At 41.4% G+C, this 6,000-nt stretch overlaps 1 protein-coding gene across 1 annotated transcript in view; it reads right to left on the bottom strand.

The window, feature by feature from the left end:
• LOC121381508 (atrial natriuretic peptide receptor 1-like) overlaps window positions 1-6,000 on the bottom strand; it is a 73,787-nt gene that overhangs the window by 49,309 nt on the left and 18,478 nt on the right. The gene's annotated exons all lie outside the window — the stretch shown is intronic.

Genomic DNA, 6,000 nt, shown 5'->3' with positions numbered 1-6,000 from the left:
CATGGTTGTTCTTCACACATGCGCATATACTGATTTTATCTGCAGGAAAGATTACTATTACTTATTTCATGAGAACTTACACTGTGTTGCTTTTGCAGATTCTTCCTAGCAACTCATAATATAACTATGATAAATATGTTTTAAAATAATATTCAATGAAAGTCACATTAGGGGGTTGGGCAATCTCTGAGCATAACGGCTGTAAGATGCAATGAAGCGGAGATAACATTCTTGTGCAGGGTGAGTTTGCTTAAATTTCTGCCTAAACAGACTTGAAGTTGAGGACAAGCTTCTGGCACGATATAATTGATGGAAGTTATTGTGTAGTTATTTTAGTATGTTTAATTGCGTTCACGACTTCTGACGAGTGAATGTTATAGATGCACTGTAATTGCATCTTTAAATGGACTGTCCTGAGTTTGCAGCCATTAAAAGAAGTCGCCGATTAACAGCGGTTTTGTTTAAAGATTAAAATTACGTATTAAATACATTTTCTTATTTAGAATATCAGTGAGTGTATACGTCTACTAATGTTTGAAGGAATCTTTTTTCATTTTCTTCGTAATATATATTTTTTCATACTTACAAAAATCTTGGTAACTAAAATCTGGTTTGTATTGGCTATTACAAGCAGGACAACAACAAACACCCTGTTTATACAGACACTGATATTCTAAACAGGAAAATATATTCAATATGCGATTTTAGACATAAAAACATCTGTTAGTCGTACAGTGGAGGCACATGCAACACAGTCTCTTTAATTAGACAACACCCTGCGATTCCGTTTTAATGTAATCATCACACAGGTGGTTCATAGATACGTGTACTTCAGGCAGAATATTCTCATCCAGAGCCGTTACACCCGTCAAATAATGCTGAATTCATTCGTACATATCTTCCTTTCATTACCCATAAACTGACTAACTAACCAGCAGTAACAGAGCCACAGCACTGTCTTAACACCATTACTGTATCGTGTCTCTATAATTGGTTTAATCAGGCACTGCAATGTGCACGGACGGCATTATTTTGAATTATTTTTAATCTAAAATTTGCTTACTGTATGCTCCTTATTTTGTTATGGTAATATCATGGACCATTACCACATTTAGGCAAGACTATCAAATCTAGTAAATTTAACAAAAATGTTTCGACTGCATGGCATGAATACTTTGAAGCATCTACTGCCTTGTCATGATACAAGACCCACACTATGTTCTGTTGTTTTGAACTGTTTTAACAGTTAAATGACAATAGCTGTTACTAATCTTAACGACAAAACCGCTATGCATGGTAAAAACTGTATCTCTGCCAATGTTGAGTCAAATTGGCATTGTATAAAATAGTTGTTGATTCCATGAATCTAAATCTGGTGCCTCATTTATAGGACATCCACTTTCGAAAAACCTATTTACTTGACACTAAATCCTTCCCGTGGGTGGCCTGTGAATCAGGGTTGGGAAACGGATATGATTACAGTTACTGCTACATGTACGTCAGCAATGACATTCGTACCTGGTATCTGACTTCTCATATCTTATTTGACTTTGGCTTTTATTGGGACCCATACATGACGAGTTATAAATTATTAATACACTCTATAATAGGTGGACATTACACCACGTGTTTTCAATATGCCCTAAGGTGTTCATTCTGGACCTCTCTTTGTAATATCAAACTTTGACATCTAATATCGACAAAGAACGACGCAATCCTTGCTTGTTTTATTCTTTATAGGTACGTGTTTGAAGCAAAACTTTATAAGATAAATGTTTGCTTTAACAATGTTATTTTTAAAACGATCTTTGTGTGTACAAGCTCTTGGTATTAGAATGCGCGTTACACTAATATTGTTATTTAGCACAGTGGTTGCTTTTACTTATTCCTATTGGTCGAACTTGTAAAGTGTTGGATTTTGCCACTAGGGTTTTAGTAGTTTTAAGTTTGAGACACATTTGTGGTATTCTGGTATACAGTATCATTATATGTATTATAAACTATACATTGTCATTGGTCAAGAGGCACAGCCTATTTCAAGACATTTTCAAATATTTACAAACGGATGCAACAGTACACTATATGACAGAAACACGTTAACAGACCTACACAACAAGAGTTTGCGAAGGAGAAGAGAGAGAGAAAAAAGAATGGCAAATTAAGAGAAATAAGAATAGCAAATTAAGAGAAATAAGAATAGCAAAACATTAGATCAAATACAACTTTGTACCGTTTATTGTGTACATTATACGCGAAACGATGGGCTGGAATCATAAGAAGATTTAATTATTTGTTCATTTATATGTGTTGCTATGTGCGTTCGATTCATTCATATAATCACAGACAAAGCGCCAGGTTAATAGGACATCCATCGGACACGCATTCGATTGTAATTAAATTAGATCTAGTCAATGCGGAATATTCAGTGAGCTTAATTTTTTCTTACGTAATAAGAAACAACAAACGATTTCTAACAAAGAAGATCGCTTAGAATTATTAAAGGGCCGAATTTACGAATCCTGTCTTTCTTAAACGCAGGTGTTAAAGCATCGTAAATGAATGGAGTTACACGCGTGTGAGACAGGTACTAAAGCATCGTAAATGAATGGAGTTACACACGTGTGAGACAGGTACTAAAGCATGGTTCATACACGGAGTTACCCGCGTGTGAGACAGGTACTAAAGCATGGTAAATACACGGAGTTACCCGCGTGTGAGACAGGTACTAAAGCATGGCAAATACACGGAGTTACCCGCGTGTGAGACAGGTACTAAAGCATGGTAAATACACGGAGTTACCCGCGTGTGAGACAGGTACTAAAGCATAGTAAATGAAGGAAGTTACCCGCGTGTAAGACAGGTACTAAAGCATGGTAAATACACGGAGTTACCCGCGTGTGAGACAGGTACTAAAGCATGGTAAATACACGGAGTTACCCGCGTGTGAGACAGGTACTAAAGCATGGTAAATACACGGAGTTACCCGCGTGTGAGACAGGTACTAAAGAATCGTAAATGAATGGAGTTACCCGCGTGTGAGACAGGTACTAAAGCATCGTAAATGAATGGAGTTACCCGCGTGTGAGACAGGTACTAAAGCATCGTAAATGAATGGAGTTACCCGCGTGTGAGACAGGTACTAAAGCATAGTAAATACATGGAGTTACCCGCCTGTGAGACAGGTACTAAAGCATAGTAAATGAATGGAGTTACCCGCGTGTGAGACAGGTACTAAAGCATAGTAAATACATGGAGTTACCCGCGTGTGAGACAGGTACTAAAGCATTGTAAATACACGGAGTTACACGCGTGTGAGACAGGTACTAAAACATGGTAAATACACGGAGTTACACGCGTGTAAGACAGGTACTAAAACATGGTAAATACACGGAGTTACACGCGTGTGAGACAGGTACTAAAGCATCGTAAATGAATGGAGTTACCCGCGTGTGAGACAGGTACTAAAGCATAGTAAATGAATGGAGTTACCCGCGTGTGAGACAGGTACTAAAGAATAGTAAATACATGGAGTTACCCGCGTGTGAGACAGGTACTAAAGCATTGTAAATACACGGAGTTACACGCGTGTGAGACAGGTACTAAAACATGGTAAATACACGGAATTACACGCGTGTAAGACAGGTACTAAAGCATGGTAAATACACGGAGTTACACGCGTGTGAGACAGGTACTAAAGCATTGTAAATACACGGAGTTACCCGCGGGTAAGACAGATACTAAAGCATTGTAAATACATGGAGTTACCCGCGTGTAAGACAGGCGTTAAAGCATGGTACATACATTGAGTCACCCGCGTGTGAGACACGTGCTAGAGCATTGTACATACATGGAGTTACCCGCGTGTGAGACAGGCGTTAAATCATGGTACATACATTGAGTTACCCACGTGTGAGACAGGCATTAAAGCATGGTACATACATTGAGTCACCCGCGTGTGAGACACGTGCTAGAGCATTGTACATACATGGAGTTACCCGCGTGTGAGACAGGCGTTAAAGCATGGCACATACATTGAGTCAACCGCGTGTGAGACACGTGCTAGAGCATTGTACATACATGGAGTTACCCGCGTGTGAGACAGGCGTTAAAGCATGGTACATACATTGAGTTACCCGCGTGTAAGACAGGCGTTAAAGCATGGTACATACATTGAGTTACCCGCGTGTGAGACGGGCGTTAAATCATGGTACATACATGGAGTTACCCGCGTGTAAGACAGGCGTTAAAGCATGGTACATACATTGAGTCACCCGCGTGTGAGACACGTGCTAGAGCATTGTACATACATGGAGTTACCCGCGTGTCAGACAGGCGTTAAAGCATGGCACATACATTGAGTCCCCCGCGTGTGAGACACGTGCTAGAGCATTGTACATACACGGAGTTACCCGCGTGTGAGACAGGTACTAAAGCATGGTAAATGCACGGAGTTACCCGCGTGTGAGACAGGTACTAAAGCATGGTAAATACACGGAGTTACCCGCGTGTGAGACAGGTACTAAAGAATCGTAAATGAAGGAAGTTACCCGCGTGTAAGACAGGTACTAAAGCATCGTAAATGAATGGAGTTACCCGCGTGTGAGACAGGTACTAAAGCATCGTAAATGAATGGAGTTACCCGCGTGTGAGACAGGTACTAAAGCATCGTAAATGAATGGATTTACCCGCGTGTGAGACAGGTACTAAAGCATAGTAAATGAATGGAGTTACCCGCGTAAAGCATAGTAAATACGCGTGTGAGACAGGTACTAAAGCATAGTAAATACATGGAGTTACCCGCGTGTGAGACAGGTACTAAAGCATTGTAAATACACGGAGTTACACGCGTGTGAGACAGGTACTAAAACATGGTAAATACACGGAGTTACACGCGTGTAAGACAGGTACTAAAGCATGGTAAATACACGGAGTTACACGCGTGTGAGACAGGTACTAAAGCATTGTAAATACACGGAGTTACCCGCGTGTAAGACAGATACTAAAGCATTGTAAATACATGGAGTTACCCGCGTGTGAGACGGGCGTTAAAGCATGGTACATACATGGAGTTACCCGCGTGTAAGACAGGCGTTAAAGCATGGTACATACATTGAGTCACCCGCGTGTGAGACACGTGCTAGAGCATTGTACATACATGGAGTTACCCGCGTGTGAGACAGGCGTTAAAGCATGGTACATACATTGAATTACCCGCGTGTGAGACATGCGTTAAAGCATGGTACATACATGGAGTTACCCGCGTGTGAGACAGGCGTTAAAGCATGGTACATACATTGAATTACCCGCGTGTGAGACAGGCGTTAAAGCATGGTACATACATGGAGTTACCCGCGTGTGAGACAGGCGTTAAAGCATGGTACATACATTGAATTACCCGCGTGTATGACAAAGAGAGGCTCGAAATTCGACTCGACATTATTACAGTCCTTTGCTTTATATTTGCTCCAACCTTTATTTGATTATGCATGTTCCTCTGTTGCCATTGTTAAGGATGGGGCGGAAGAAATCAGTCCACCGAGTAACATCGATCCGTTGATCACGTCAGGCGAGTGATCTATCGCTGACCTACACTCAGCATCCCATTCTGATTGAGAACTATATCGCTGACCTACACTCGCCCTTCCGTTCTGATTGAGAGGTCTATCGCTGACCTACAATCCCCCTTCCGTTTTGATTGAGAGGTCTATCGCTGACCTACACTACCCCTTCCGTTCTGACTGAGAGGTCTATCGCTGACCTACAATCCCCCTTCCGTTCTGATTGAAAGCTCCATCGCTGACCTACAATCCCCCTTCCGTTCTGATTGAGAGGTCTATCGCTGACCTACAATCCCCCTTCCGTTCTGATTGAAAGGTTTATCGCTGACCCACGCTCCGCGTTCCGTTCTGATTGTGGGCTTTATCGCTGACCTACATTCCCCCTTTCGTTCTGACTGAGAGCTCTATCGCTGACGCACGCTCAACCATCCGTTGTGATTGA

The sequence above is a fragment of the Gigantopelta aegis genome, chromosome 9 (assembly GCF_016097555.1).
Source record: "Gigantopelta aegis isolate Gae_Host chromosome 9, Gae_host_genome, whole genome shotgun sequence".
Taxonomy (NCBI): Eukaryota; Metazoa; Mollusca; class Gastropoda; order Neomphalida; family Peltospiridae; genus Gigantopelta; species Gigantopelta aegis.
The sequence above is the reverse complement of the archived record's forward strand: the minus strand, read 5'-3'. Positions and strand labels throughout refer to the sequence as shown.